The sequence below is a fragment of the Triturus cristatus genome, chromosome 3_2 (genome assembly GCF_964204655.1).
Source record: "Triturus cristatus chromosome 3_2, aTriCri1.1, whole genome shotgun sequence".
NCBI classification, from domain to species: domain Eukaryota; kingdom Metazoa; phylum Chordata; class Amphibia; order Caudata; family Salamandridae; genus Triturus; species Triturus cristatus.
The window spans coordinates 310,544,481-310,560,714 of NC_140584.1; the positions used below are offsets into that span (position 1 = coordinate 310,544,481).

The 16,234-nt window shown below is 49.5% G+C and overlaps 1 protein-coding gene across 2 annotated transcripts in view; it reads right to left on the reverse strand.

Annotated features, from left to right (window-relative positions):
* The window catches only part of CEP85 (centrosomal protein 85), a 300,410-nt gene that overhangs the window by 96,197 nt on the left and 187,979 nt on the right, over window positions 1-16,234 (reverse strand). The window lies entirely within an intron of this gene.

Sequence of the window (16,234 nt, forward strand, 5' to 3'; positions counted from 1 at the left end):
CCCAAGAATGTCAACGTTGTTGTCGGATTTAAGTAAAATTTCGGATGACCGACAGACCTAGTCTGGTAAACAAGGAGAGGCATGTGGATGTGGCTCTTAACGCTTGCTGATGTGTGGGAGCTTTTAGGAGTCAGTCCAAGTATGGAAAGATTTGGGCTCCCTTCTGACCGAGATGGGCTACCACTGGTGCCAGCGTCATAAAGGAAATGTGCGGTGCAGATTTTAGTCTGAATAGAAGGACCCTGACCTTGGATGACGGGCTACGTTGAAGCGCAGAAATTTGCAGTGTCTGGGTGGTAGTCGCCATTATGTTGATGCCAATGTTTCCAATTAAAATCCATGCCGCATGCAGTTAACTTTACTCGGATTGAATGTTTATATATAGCCCCTGGTGGTTGTATATACTGTTGTGAATACTGGGAAAGGTACTGCATCTGGCCAGACTGATATTGCTGTCTGTAGGATTGATAACTGCCTTTAAAGAAGTAGGCTCCTCTGCCTTCCCGAAAGGGCTGCTTTCTAAATTATAGAGTCCCCAGGGATTTGGCCGCATCTGTGTCCGCCTTGATAAACTGAAGCGCATCACATACGTGTTTGCCAGACAGCGATTTACTGTCATAGGGCATGTCCGATATTTTAATTATTGAGTGGCTCCATGAGCCGGGGAGTCGACGGACTCAGGTTACGCACCTGCGTTGCTACGAGAGGTACTTTACCTGATAATGATTTTAGCAGCCTACACAGCAACCCTACACTCTTTCCTACTCCCTGCTGACGAGAGGCAACTACCTCGAAACACGTGTCCAGGGATGGCTAACGCTATTCACACTTGCACTCACGACACGAGCATAGGTGTATCCGCCGACGCTGACTACAGGGACCACAGTTCTTTGGGGTAACACGCAGGTAGGTCAGCAGTGTGCGACCATTTGGATGTAATTATTTAGTGGCTCCACGCACCTGCGTTGCTACGAGAGGTACTTTACCTGATAATGATTTTAGCAGCCTACACAGCAACCCTACACTCTTTCCTATTCCCTGCTGACGAGAGGCAACTACCTCGAAACACGTGTCCAGGGATGGCTAACGCTATTCACACTTGCACTCACGACACGAGCATAGGTGTATCCGCCGACGCTGACTACAGGGACCACAGTTCTTTGGGTTAACACGCAGGTAGGTCAGCAGTGTGCGACCATTTGGATGTAATGTCCGATATTTTACTTTGAATCTCGGGGCAGAAGGAAGTGGAATATAACCATCCTATTCTGTGGAGTACAGACGCTTCTGCAAGCTGCAATAATCCAGTAGAAGAGACATCCATGGCACAGTCGATTATTTCTGCGATATTCTTTCACCATCTTGCAGAATTTTACGAGCTTTCAGTTTGGCATCTTCTGGTAGCAAATCGATGCAAGTGGAGCTATCCGACCACATTTGGCGATAAAAACGGCCTAAGATAGCAAGGGAGTTTGCTGCTCTAACAATCGTGGCATCTCTTCCTGATATTGTCGAGCCAACAGCCATCCCTGTACAGAGAAGTGGAAATTGGGGTGGACAGATTCTTAGAGTGATGTTAGGCCACTTGGGATACCACAGAGTCTGGTTTCGGCTGTCCAATCAAACAAGTTTGTCATCGGGCGCATTGTACTTTGTCCAATCTGGGGATGACTGCTGGAACTGTAGCCGGGTTTTTCATGGCTTTGAGACCTTCTTGCCAAATAAAATCAATAGTGATAGCCCAAACAGATTTTTTTGGTAGGCTCCTTAAAATCAGAGGAAACAAGCTGGTTGTTTAGTGAGAAGGAATAGTTTTACATATGACTCCAGTTCTCTTGTAGGGGTATTTCGGTCATAAGCCATAAGCATTTGAATAGTCCCACCCACGTGCGGGGACCCCGGAGCACTTCATTAGATATATCTTATTAAGTTGTCATCTTTCGCCTTTCTTCGGGAAGGCCTGTGCAGACACTTAAGAGAGAGACAATAAAGCAGCCTAACTAACTAGGCTACACTGGCCATTACCTCATCTTGAAGTGAAAAAAGGTAGCCAGTACTTTTAAAATGTTGCAATTTATGGAGTTTAATACATATAGAAAACTCCTTCACAAAACCCCTTTTTTCATGATAGAGATGAAAAGGTTGGACAGAGAAGCCCCCCATAGGCTGCTATTATAGGTCTGAAAATGGATACCGTTCCTTTAAGAGTCTCCAGAGACCACCAGTATACCATGATGCACAGGTAGTGGCAGTTACTTCAGTTCTATTTGAAGACGTAGAGAAGTGAATGCCTATGCTAGAACCTGGATCAGTCTGCTTCTTCCACCGGGGAGGAGGGAGGGTTGCTTATGACTGATCACGGAAACACCCCTACAAGAGAACTGGAGTTACAGGTAAGAAACTATTCCTTCCCTTGTAGGGGATTTTCGTGAATAGTCAAGCATTTGAATAGACTAGTAGGCCCATCCCATAAACACCCAAGCGGTGGAAAGAAACAGAGAAGCGACATTTCCCTTTATGCAAACAGATTCTGAAGGGAAGCCTGTCCAAGCTGAGCATCTGCCTTAGCATCAGTGTCCAGGCAGTAGTGTTGTGTGAATGTATGGACTGACTTCCAAGTGGCGGCCTTATATTTTTCTGAAATAGGTAGATTACGGAGTAAAGCTGCAGTAGCAGCTTTTCCTCTGGTAGAGTGAATGAATGAATGAATGAATGAATGAATACACACATATAGCGCATGGCTACCCAAGGGCATCCCAGCGCTTAATGTGACACCTTAAAAACACAAAACTGATCACAGAAAGAGAAACGTTTTAAGCAGATTCCTGAATTTAAGATAACTAGATTCCAGAAGTAAATCTGGGAGCTGGTTCCAAAACTTGGCTGCGTTATATGAGAACCGCTGACCTCCAGTTCGTGACCGCTTGATCATAGGAACTGCGAGTAGTCGTTTGTTATTGGATATCCGAGTCCTATTGGGGCGATATAATTGCACCATTGACTGAAACAATGGAGGGCCCTTCCCAGAAATAGATTTATGAACAATGCACATTGCCTTGAACCTAGTTCTTTCCTGGATAGGGAGCCAGTGCAGCAAACTAGCCCTAGGCTTACTAACAAGAGTCTTGTTGAGTTTCTGGTAACAAAGTTGAATGCATGAACCAATACATCGGGGGATGGATTGTTTAGAGGTAGCTAGACCTGTACGGATAAAGCCACAGTTTACAAATAACTGATCTGATCGTCCAATATCGTTAGTTTTGTCCAAATAAAACTTCAAAACTCTCCTGACATCTAGGGAATGAAGCGACCTCTCAGCAGAAGAGGGATGCTGTGAAAAAAAGTAGGTAAGAGAAATAGTTTGATTTACATGGAAATACGAAATAACTTTTGGGAGGAATTTCGGGTGTGTCCTCATCATCACCTTGGTGGAACGGGCAACTGAATAATAATAATAATAATACTAATACTAATACTAATAATAATCCACATTGGTAAAGCGCGAACAATCACCCGTAAGGGTCTCTAGGCGCTGGGGGCCGTCGAGAAGATTAAGCAAGCTATTGCCCAGAGTCACATGGTGCTGAGCTAATCTGCCGCCAGCGCCGGGGATCGAACCGTGATCCCCACATTCCGGAGTCAGTCGCCCTGGCCGCGGCGCCACACCTCTTCCACATGGTTCTTGACAACATGGTGCTTGGAGTTCGCTAACCCTGCGGGCAGAAGTAATGGCTACAAGGAAAGCGGTCTTCCAAGACAGGTGCTGGAGAGAAGTCCTATGAATGGGTTCAAAAGGTTCCCGCATCAATCAAGAAAGAACAACATTAAGCTCCCAAGGAGGAGATGGACATCTGAAGGGAGGAAAAAATTCCCTCAAACCTTCTAGAAAATCCATAATGACTGGGATTTTGAAAAAGGAAATTTGTGAAGGGTATTTTCTATAAGCAGTCAGAGCTGCAAAGTGCACTTTAATGGAAGGAAATTGAAGGCCAGTTTGTGCCAAATATGGGAGTATAACATCTTCCTGCCAGGAAGTAGGATCTGCATTCTTCGTAGCGCACCAAATGCAGAATCTTTTCCATTTATACGCATAAGAAGTGCGTTTGGATGGCCTTTCAGCTTCTTTAAGTATCTTCATACAGCTGTGAGGCAAATTCAAATGTCCATGCTGCACTAACTCAGGAGCCAGGCTGCCAAATTCAATGACAAGAGGTTGGGGTGCACCATCTGTCCGCCAAAGACCGTGAGAAGGTCCGGCTGACATGGGAGCCGGAGATGCGGCAGGAGAGACTGGTGGAGAAGGTCCGTGAACCACCACGGACATGGCCACTCCAGAGCAATGAGGATCATCTTGGTCCGTGACTGCGAAAGCTTGATGAGGACTGCCGGGATCAGGGGTATCGGAGGAAAGGCGTAGAGAAATCTGCCTGACCAGTTTATCCACAGGGTATTCCCTAGAGTTCCCGGTTGGTAGAACCTCGAGGCGAAGTTTCAGCATTTGTTGTTTTCTGTGGTGGCGAACAAATCGACCTCTGGAGTACCCCATCTTCTGAGGATCTCTCACACCACAGTCATTTAAGACCCATTCATGGTTTTCCAGAAGGAGTCAGCTTAGAGCGTCGGCCTCAGCATTTTGAACACCTGGGTGGGGAGTTGCTGTGATGGTCCGGTTTCTAGCGAAGAGCCATTTCCAGATCGTCTGGGCTTCTGGAGATAACGGCCATGATCTCGAGCCCCCCCTGCTTGTTGAGGTAGAACATTGTTCTCGTATTGTCAATCTGGACAAGCAGGGAACTGGAGTGGAATGATGGTTGAAAGGCTTTCAGAGCCAAGTGGACTGCTTGTAGCTCCAGTAGATTGATGTGTTTTGTGGATTCCTTCGTGGATCACTTGCCCTGTTTCTGAAGGTGGTCTGTATGTGCACCCCAGCTGAGGAGAGACGCATCCGTTACTATGGTTTGTTTGGTATCTCCTTGTGGAAAGGGATCCCTCACTGTTGGAGAGGACATGTTCAGAAGAGCTTTACCCTTCCGAAGGATCGATAAGCGTCTCTCCTCCGAAGGATACACGTTTGCCGTGCGAATATCGATGGTTGCTCCCAGATATTGAAGACACTGGACAGGTGTTGAGACACATTTAGTTTGGTTGATGTGGAGACCCAAACGAAGGAGAAGATCGGAGGTCCAATTGAAGTGTGGGCAAGCTCCCTGAGACATGGACGCCTTGATCAGCCAGTCTAGGTAGGGGTAGACGAACACCTTGTGCTTCCTCAGATGGGCACCCACTACTGCCATGCATTTTGAGAATGTCCTGGGAGTGGATTTCAGGCCGAATGGAAGCACACAGTATTGATAGTGGTTGTGCCCCACTGTGAATCTCAGGAACTTGCGATGCTTCTTTACTATGGGGACGTGGAAGTATGCGTCTTGCAGATCTATCGTGCATAACCAATCTCCCTGATGAATTGGAGGGTAGATTTGATGCAACGCTAGCATTAAGATTTTTTCTCTCCGAACCCACTTGTTTGCGTGTCATAAATCGATAACGGGTCTGAACTCGTTCTGGTCTTTCTTTTGGACCAGAAAGAACCTGGAATACAGTTCTCTTCCCCGCTGTACAAGAGGAACAGGTTCTATTGCCCTTTTTTGTAAGAGAATGTTGGCCTTCAATTGTAACTGACGTAGTTGGTACCGTGAGTGTGTTGGAGGGACCGATGGAGGAGGGCTGGTGAAACGTAGAGTATCCATTGCGAAAAATATTCAGCACCCAATTGACCAGAGTTATTTTTGCCACTCTGCCAGGAAATTTTTAATGCTTCCCCCCACCGCAGTGGGTAACAGAAGAGGGTAAAGAAAGGCTTCAGGGCTTTGAACCAGCAGGTGCCTTATTCACTTGTGCAGGTTAATGGCCTCCCCGTCCCCTAGGTTGACGTTTCTGAAACGGTTGGAACGACTGCCGATATGATTGCTGTTAATTCGACTGACGGCCCTGGTATCTCTGGAACATCTGGGAAGGGTAACGGAGTTGGAAAGGGGGGAAAGTTTTGCGCTGTTCCTTTGGTTTTTCAAGACCTACTGCCTTCAAGATCTCCATTTTCACCTTCATGCGAGCCATCTCCTCATCTGCATGAGAGTCAAAGGGGGTAGTGTCAGAAAAGGGTAAGTTCATGATCCGCTGTTGAGCCTCTGGCTTAAGCGAGGTGAGCTGAAGCCAGGAATGTCTCCGGAGAGCTACTCTGTGACAATAGCCATGTGCCGAAAGGAGTGATGTGTCCACTGCTGCACTTATTATTTGGTTGGACACCATAAGTCCTTCATTTAATATCTCCGTAAAGTCCTCCCTCTTGTCCCTTGGCAGGAGATCTGCGAACTGCTGAAGGGATTCCCAAAAAAGAACGGCCGTACCTGCCCAGCAGGGCTGTAGCACTAGCAGCCTTCATTCTAGTGGCTGCCGTGTTACATACCTTCCTCCCCACCGAGTCTACTTTACGTCTTTCCTTATCAGGCGGTACTGTTGACGTTAGAGCTGTAGTATGTTGCTTCTTAGCTGCCACAGCAATGACAGTCTGGTGTGGAGTCAGTCCGGAGGAATGTGGTATCTTGCTCAGGCGGGCAGTATTTTTTCTGTAGCCTGGAAGGAGCGGATTTGATGGAAAAAGGTGTTAATAATTCCATCGCCGGTTCCAATAAGCCTGGCACCAGAGGGAGCAAGGGGCGAGAAGCTGGTCTCTGCTGGAGAGTTTCGAAGATGACTGAAGTTGATGGCACAGGGGTGGACAATGGAATATTTAGTTTGGACGCCCCTCACAGTAGACCCTCTTGAAAGATGGTAATATCGTCAATAGGAGACACGCTTTGAGGAGGATAGTCCGAAAGTGTGGGTGAATATCTCCCATTACTTCTGGAGGATGTCTCTGGTGTCCAGGGAGCGAGATCTCTCATAACGATGTCTGTGATGAGAGCGTGTGGATGAACGTCGGTGGCTCCAGGATCGATCTCTCGCACGAGACCTAGACCTCCGTCTTCATGGCATAGCAGAGGTCGTGGGCTAAGGAGCAGTAGGCCCTAGAGGAGGTGGTGGCGGAGGAAGAGGAGGAGAATGTTCCACTGGTCCAGAAGGATCAGAGTGAGGTGGAGTCCTCGTAGGCAAATCTGTATGTGAAACCGAGAAATAAATCAACCTCCTCCTTTTTCGAGCTGCCTGAAGAGAGGAAGGTGACAAAGATTCGTTATAAGATCTCCCCCTCGACCTTGATCTACGGCGATCTTCGATGTTGTCTTTACTTTGAACTCCCCCTTGAAGTCGACAGACTCATGGTTGATCGTGTCTGCGATCGGTGTTGTCTCGGCGTAGATCACAGGTGACTCTTCAATGTCGACGACTTCCACAACGATAGTCTGTGCCTCTTCGACTGCGATCGGCGGTGCCTCTTCAACGCCGATCGTCGGTAGCTGGTCCACGCCGATCGGCGCGGATGTGTCGAAGTTGACCGGGGAGACCACGTCTTCCACGGCGATCTCTGCTGTGAGGGAGAACGAGAAGGTCTCGCCACTTCGACCCAGAGCCCCGAGTCGCCATACCTGCACTCGACGTCGTCTTCGACGTCGACCGCGACTGGCGTCGTTCTCACTCTTCTTCACCTGGGGAGATCCCCAGAAGCTGAAGACAGGGTTTTGGTACAGGACTGACCCTCTCCTTGCCCAAAGGTCCCACCTGTGGATGTCGCTTGCTGTTTACTTTAGTCCTCTGTGTCTTGAAGTCAAAGCTTCTCCCTGTCACGCAAGGTATGCTTGGGGTAGGTTTCACAGATGGAACATGTCTCGGGAACATGAGAAACAGGTAAACACAGAATACACACTCTGTGTGAGTCATATTTGGCCTTTTTTCTTCCACAGTCAGGAAACTTGTCAAAAAAGGAAAGCATTTTGACTAACAAACTGTGGAAAATCTGTCAAAAAAAGACAGCAATAGGTAGAGAAAGACCAAAAACTTCGAGTGAAGTTGTAAAAATGTAAATTTTGAAAAGATTTTTGATGAAAAACACCAAATGAGGTAGAGCTCAATGCTCCAGGGTCCTGTTAACAGCAGCCGGAAAAAAGAACTGAAGTAACTGCTAATAGCTGTGCATCATGGGATACTGGTGGTCTCTGGAGACTCTTAAAGGCACGGTATCCATTTTCAGACATAAAATGGCAGCCTATGGTGGGGGGGCTTCTCTGTCCAACCTTTTTATCTCCATCATGAAAAAAAAGGGGTTTTGTGAAGTGGAGTCTTCCATATGTATTAGACTAAGGGTGGGCGTAGTTCGCGAAGTAGCACTTCGCGAAGCTACGCAAAGTGAAGTTCGCACTACGCGAGCTACGCGTAGCACTTCGCGAACTGCGAAGTAACATGTTCGCACTGTGCAAGATGTTGTTTTCAATGATTGCACAGTGCGGACAAGCAACCGGCACTGTGCAATCATTGAAAATGGCATCTTGCACAGTGCGAGCTGTAGTTTTCTGCTGCTCGAGTAGATTTTTACTCGAGCTGCAGCTTTCTCAACGCGAACTGGTAGTTTCTCATCGCGAGCGGTCGCGAGCATACGCGACCCCTCGCAATGAGAAACCTGACCTTCTCGCGTTGGGAATCTCGCCGGGAGGTTTATTTTCCATGCTCGCGATCGCGAACAAGGAAAAAGTCTCGCCAGGATGTCATTTTGCTTGCTCGCGGTCGCCAACTTGACGTTGAGGACCGCGAGCAAGCAAAAAATGACCGCAGCACTACGCAACACTACGCTACGTGTGTTCGCACTGTGCTACGTGCAGTTCGCGTAGCGCGAAGTAGCGCGAACTTCGCAAACTACGCGAGCGTAGCGTAGTGCTTCGCCCAGGCCTATATTAGACTCCATAAATTGCAAAACTTTAAAAGTACTGGCTACCTTTTTTCACTTCAAGATGACGTAATGGAACACAGATCACCTCAATTTACATTCCATTTCCCCCCATTTTCTGTCCCACTTCTTTAGACACCCTCTCGATTTGAATACCTCCTTCTCAGCTATCATACATTTGTCGACCTTTTACCCACACTCGATGGGAAGGCTTATCTGCCACTCCCCACTTTCTCACACTCTCGTTTAACTAAGGTGTAACCCAGAGTGGTCAGTTGCTGTTCCATCTCTGTGAGGTCAGTCTGTTCCCATATATTGAGAAGGCCCAGTTGTGGTGTAAGGGGGAGTCCCTTCCCTCCGGGCAGTCCCAAATTGTGTGGTAAAATGTTTCAGCCTGACGGCAACCACGTAGGCAGAGCACATCAGGTCTCGAGCCTATCTTAGGCAAGGTCACCCCGGTGAGATATGATCTGTGTAGGATCTTAAGTTGGATTAGTCGGAAACGGAGTGTGATGGTTGCCTCTATTGGGGACATCAGTGCCGCTTGCCAGTCCTCATCGTTAATGTGCCCGAGATCTATCTGCCATTTCCCACGCAGTTTATGGGGAGGAGGTATGTTTGTTGATGGTCACTTTAGTATTCTCCGGTTAGGATTGTCGATGACAGTGGTGAAGAAGAGATGATCATAGGAGAAGATATGGCGGAAAACGTCTACGCTGAGGTAGTCGTTCTTGTAGACGCAATCGTCGCCAAAGTAGTCATCCATGGCACCGTCGTTAAGAATACAAATGTGGAGCTTGCCGCTTTTGTCGATGATGAAGACTGGGAAGCACTTTTGGGATGTGCTTCTTTGAGGGAAGGAGTGGAGTGCTAGGTTCAGAATTAACTTTTTCTGAGGCAATCTTTTCCTTTTTTGAGAAGAATGATGGTCCTCATGCCTCTTTAAGTGCCCAGAAGTTGTATGCTTAGACTTCTTCATAGACTTTGAAAGTGGCTATGAGGAGGTGTATCTTAAAAAAAGGCTCCTCTAATGTGAGCGCTTGGATCTCGCTAACACTTCGGAGGGAAGTGATCTCAACTAAGAAAGCCACCTTCCAGTCCTAAAATTGTAGAGGGCAAGAATGAAGGAGCTCAAAGGACAGGGAGGGATGGCGGGATAGCTACGAGTTATGAGGTCTACATTGAGGTTTCAGGATGGTACTGGTGTATCCTGGGAAGGATAACCCTCTTGACCGTTACCATGATGGTTTTAAATAACAGGAATTTTAAACAGAGAGGATTGCTCCCTGTTCTGCAAGTATGTGGCCACAATGTAAACGAATGAATGTGTAAGCCAGGCCTGAGCATTGCAAGTCCAACAAGCAACAAACAATGTCCTGCACTGTTGGCTTCAAGGGGTCAGTATGTTTGGGTAGACAATAGTGTACAAACCTATTCCACTTTGTGGTGCAATCGGCTAGAGTAGTGGGGTGGCGAGCCTCCTTGATGACCATGCACTCAGGGGGCAAATTCAGATAACAAAACTCTAGGACCTCAGGTGCCAGATGGCTAGGTTGTGCTGCTTGGTGTTAGGATGCCAGAGAGAGCCCTGGTGTTGCGTGAGAAGGTCAGGAGGTTTGCAGAAGCTTCCAAATCATGTACGGAATGAGTGAAAGAGGCAGAAAAGCATAGGCAAATATCACTGACTAACTCATCCACAGTGTATTGCCCATGGATTGTGGGCGTTAGACCTGGAGGCGAAGCTTGGGCATTTGAATGTTGCAGACCGGTTTAGTTCAGGAAAGCCTTCGTGCCGAAAATAGGGGAGCAGGACTTGTTGCTGCATCCTGCTGAGCAAGTCCCTAAAGTCGTTGCCGCTCCAGAAAGGTACTGCACTAGGAGTTGAAATTTGTGGTAGATCGCACAGCACCAAATGTCCTCCACCAACTCAGACAGCTGGGAGGCGTGCAGGTTAGCCTGTTTCTGTAGCTGGTACATGGCAGTCATGTTGTCGGTTTTGATTAGGACTGTTTTGTGATGAACATGGCAGAAAAAAAGCCTTGAGAGCCAATTGGACTGCCAACAATTCCAATTAGTTTATGTGAAAAGTCTGTTGGAGCAGAGTCCGCAAACCCTGAACAGTGACGTTTTGTAGACGTGCCCACCAGCCTGTGAGAGGGGCATCTGTGGTGATGGCCACTTGAGGACCTGGGTCTAGGAAAGGCCTGCCCTGCAACAAACTGTAGCTGTTCCACCCACCACTGCAAAGAGCACTGGGTGCTGGCCTTTCTCAACAATAGATCTTCCCATAAACCCTCTGCTTGTGACAATTGCGCTGCGAGGCAATCTTGGAGCAAATGCATGTGTAATCTGACGTGGATAACAATGGGGATGCAGGAAGCCATCATGCAGAGTTGGTGCATCACTGGGATTACAGTTAGCCGACGATCAGGCTGAAAGAGGCAGTTGGGACGGAAAAGCTTTGGATCGAGCAGGTCTGGAGTAAGCTTTGAGTGACTGAATTTAGTATGGTCTCCAGGACGGGTTGCATCTGAAATGCATACTCTAATTGGGATCTGTAATAATCTGCAGTAATAATAATTTAATGTAATAATAATAGTAATCATCTGTAATTAGGATTTTCCCAAGCTGATGGTGAAGCCCAGATCATGAAGAAGATCCAAGGTAAGCGGTGTGTGAGCTATATATTGCCTCTTGCTTGCAATCTATCAGCCTGTCGTCGAGGTAGAGGAAGACTTGGACGCCACTTCTCTGTAGATGTGTCAACCCCTTCTAGGCATTTGGTGAAAACCCAGGGCACAGCGGTAACACTGAAGGGCAGAACTTTGAATTGAAATTGCTGTCCACTTACCACAAATCTGAGGCAGCAGCAATGTGCGGGGTGGATTGGGAAGTGGAAACTTGCACCTTTCAAGTCGAGAGCGGTCATGAAGTCATCATGCCGCAATAGTGGTAGGACATCCTGGAGTTAAGCCAAGTGGAAATGCTAAAACAAGATGTACTTATTGAGGGGTTGAAGGTCTAGAATGGGCCTCAAGGACCCTTCTTTCTTGGGGATTAAGAAGTACAAGACGTTCCCTGCACAAGTTGCAGCGCAGAGTCTACGAAGGGGGGTTGGCAATTCCCGACATTAAAAAGGGAGGTGGCGATAATGGAGAGATTTCATTTAATACAATTCGCATACTATACAGATCATACACCTCTATGGTGCTATTGCACCGGATTGGGTGCAGGGATTCGGACCTATGTGCACGGGTATGTGGGGAGGCGGGTACATTCTTTCATTTCATGTGGTCCTGCTCTGCGATACAAATGTTCTGGAAGGACACCATACAGGTCATGTGGGAAGTCACCGAACAAGAAGTTCCATGTGAAGCACAGTGGCATCTCCTTTGTGCAACAGGTGAGATAAAATGGCCGATATATTCTAAAATATGGCTTATGATAGCTAGTAGAATGGCTAAACGCAACATAGTGAGGGATTGGGGCGCGAGCCAACCACCGAGCGTGCTGAAATGGCAGGACAATCTGGACTGGTGCTGTAATGCTGAGAAGGTGATGTACCATGGAAGGGGGTGCCCAAAGGAGTGGGACAAGATATGCCGTGTTATTTTGATCTTTTCCAGAATTTGATTAACTTGTGTCATGAAGAGGTGTTCACCATCAAACAGCATGTTAATCAGATGCTGTTGAACTTCTGGCTTAAAGGCAGAAATACGAAGGCAAGCATGCCCGCAGAATAGGACACTGGAATCTGACCCCGGCAGTGGTGTCAGCCGCATCGAAGGTCATTTAGTGAAAGTGATGGAGCGGGTCTGCGAGAATACATACTGCTAAAATATATGGAGAATATGTAGAACAAGAATGTACAAGGGGGGAGGAGCCTAGCGCGCAACCAAGATGGCCGCGTAGGTGCGAGGCTCCCGAGGACCTCCGCAACCTCCTACGTTTATCCTGCCTTCATCCTGAATCGGTTGAGGGGACTGTGTCGGTGAGTCTGAGCCGAGGTGGTACCCGTTTTCCGTTTTTGAATCGGACCCCGGGTGCCGGGGAGAGCACCGACCGAAGTTTGCGGCCTACTTCCCTCCTGACCCCGGATTCGAGTTTGGGGGTAACCCAGTGGCGAAGTGAACAACAACGGCGGGCTGGGCCTGGCGAGTCGCGTACCCCGCACTTTCACTTTCGCTTTTGACTCCCCTTGCCCTCATCGCAAGTGGGATTACGGCGCTTCTTTGTGTTGGGGTGGCCTCGCTGGGAGACCCTGCCTGCCTGCCTGCGGTGGCCCGCTCTGCCGTCCTGGGGTGACCCCCGGGGCTCTCGGCCTTGATTGCTTGCTCTCCACTGCGTGGCTGGTGAGGGCGCGAGCCACACGACAATGGCCACGAAGCAGGATGGGGATCGGTTGAAGGCCAAGTCTACCCGGCATGGCACCGCGCATCAGGCCAACATTATGGACCGCTACACCCTCCCGAAGGGGTCTCCCGGCGGATCGCACAAGTCCTCCGAGTGCCCCTCGGACGCCCCGGATTTGCCTGCGGATCGGACTTTGCAGGATGTTATGGGCGCCATTGCTGAGATGAAGACCTCAGTTGGCCAGCAATTCGACACCTTGGCACATAAACTCGACGCGGTCCTAATCGATGTCAACCTTGTTAGAGCCGATCTCTCTAAGACAAATGACCGGGTCGACTCTTTGGCCCACACCGCGTCGGGCCTCACGACTGAGGTAGCGGCCCTTCAGACGGAGGTGCATCGGCTCCGTCAGGCAAGTGCGCTCCAGGATCGGCGCCTGGAGGACTCCGAGAGCAGGGCCCGGAGGAATAATATCCGCATTATTGGAGTGCCCGAGGGACGGGAGGAGTCAGCGGCGGATCTCTTTGTGGAGGACCTGATCTCTACCCATCTCCAGCCTAAGGGGCTGAGTAAATTCTTTGCGGTGGAGAGGGCCCATAGAGTTCCCGGAGGCAGGCCGAAGGTCGGAGCCCCTCCGCGGCCTCTTATTGCCCGTATTTTTAACTTTCGGGACAGGGATGCGATTTTGCAAGCTTCCAGACTGCAAGGGCCGATTAAGCTGGAAAACATGGAGGTGAACTTTAATCCTGACTTCACGCAGGCGGTCCAGAAGCAGAGACTGAGTTTCCTGGGCGTCAAGCGGCGGCTTCGGGACATGAACCTAAAATATGCCATTCTCTTCCCGGCCAGGCTGCGGGTGGAGGCGGATGGTCGCACTCACTTTTTTGACCGTCCTGAAATGGCCGGGGACTGGTTGGACACTTTGACTGGGGGACATGGTCGGGATGGAGGGGGGGCGACGGGAGGTGAGCGCTCACCGGACCGGGTCTGAGGTACTGACACCGTGGCTCACCCCGGATGATGCCACTTTCGGCCATGCTTAGGGTCTTTTGCCTATTGTGCCTTGTTTCCCCTCCATGGGAGGTTGTGCTGGGTCTCGAGGGGGTTCTCCCTCCTCCTCTAGGGGGTCTTAGTAGTTTCATTTACATAGGGGCGACAGGCACACTGCAAGTTGGGGGGGCTGTTCGGGCTCATGCAGGGGTGCAGGGAGGGGGGAGTTTTGTTGGGGTTGTTGGGTTGGGGTTGGGTATTGTTGTGCTACTTCTACAGTGCTCCCTGGGGGGAGATGGCTCGATTTCGGCTATGATGGGGGGTAGGGGACTGAGTCTTTTGTCCTGGAATGTTAATGGACTGGGGGACAGGATAAAACAGGGTGTGGTCCTGCAGTTTTTAAAACGTATTTCTCCCGATATAGTATTTCTGCAGGAAACACACCTCATTGGAAACTCCTTTCGTGCTATGAATAGACGGGGCTATCGCCTTATAGCCCACTCGGGCTTCACCTCTGGTTCGAGGGGCGTGGGCATTATGGTTAAAACTTCGCTCCCGTTGGAAATGGATGAGGTGTTCCATGATGACGATACACGGCTCTGGTGGGTAGATTGGAGGGTAGAGTGATTGTTTTAGTTTCTGTTTATGTCCCGCCAGGGTTGCAAACAACTACTTTTGCTGATCTGGGACGCCTCCTCCTTGGCCTACCGGAGGGGATTCTAGTGGTTGGGGGAGATTTTAACGCTGTAGTTTCCGGTACTGAGGATCGTCACCCTCCTAGGGATCTCCCCCGTGCCCAAGCGTGGTTGTCCGGCCTCTTGGATACATTGGGGCTGGTGGATTGTTGGCGGCTGAATCACCCTACGCAGATACAGTACACCTTTCATTCCGGGGCTCATGGCAGTCTTTCAAGGCTTGATTATGTTCTGATGCCAGCGGCACAGGCGGGGAGGGTTGGGGAGGTACGTATTTCTCCCGATATAGTATTTCTGCAGGAAACACACCTCATTGGAAACTCCTTTCGTGCTATGAATAGACGGGGCTATCGCCTTATAGCCCACTCGGGCTTCACCTCTGGTTCGAGGGGCGTGGGCATTATGGTTAAAACTTCGCTCCCGTTGGAAATGGATGAGGTGTTCCATGATGACGATACACGGCTCTGGTGGGTAGATTGGAGGGTAGAGTGATTGTTTTAGTTTCTGTTTATGTCCCGCCAGGGTTGCAAACAACTACTTTTGCTGATCTGGGACGCCTCCTCCTTGGCCTACCGGAGGGGATTCTAGTGGTTGGGGGAGATTTTAACGCTGTAGTTTCCGGTACTGAGGATCGTCACCCTCCTAGGGATCTCCCCCGTGCCCAAGCGTGGTTGTCCGGCCTCTTGGATACATTGGGGCTGGTGGATTGTTGGCGGCTGAATCACCCTACGCAGATACAGTACACCTTTCATTCCGGGGCTCATGGCAGTCTTTCAAGGCTTGATTATGTTCTGATGCCAGCGGCACAGGCGGGGAGGGTTGGGGAGGTACGACATTTGGCGCGGGGTATTTCGGACCACTCCCCGCTCCTGCTGCACTTCGACATTGTCCCTAGGGGGGAGGGGAGGGTGGTCCCGGTCAATCCCTGGTACCTGCGTGACCCCACAATTCGCGCAGATTTGGTTAAATCTCTTGAGCGGTATTTTGAAGATAATGTGGGGTCTGTATCGTCTGCAGTCTCTCTGTGGGAGGCGTTTAAGACGGTAATCCGGGGGGAGGCCCTGTCCTTATTTCCCATTCCCGGAGGCGCGAGCGGGAGGAGGTGACCCGTATTGAAACTGAGATAACTGGGTTGGAGGGTGATCTGGAATGTGGGGTGACGGATGACAAATTACATGCTCTCCGACTCAAGCAGGCGGACTATAAGGCCCTTGTCACGGAGGCAGCCAGGGGCCTCAGTAGAGAGCAGCAGGGGAGACTGTATGATGTGGGTGATAAGGCTTGTAAATTGATTGCGTGGCTGGACAAAAAGGAGAGAGCGAGT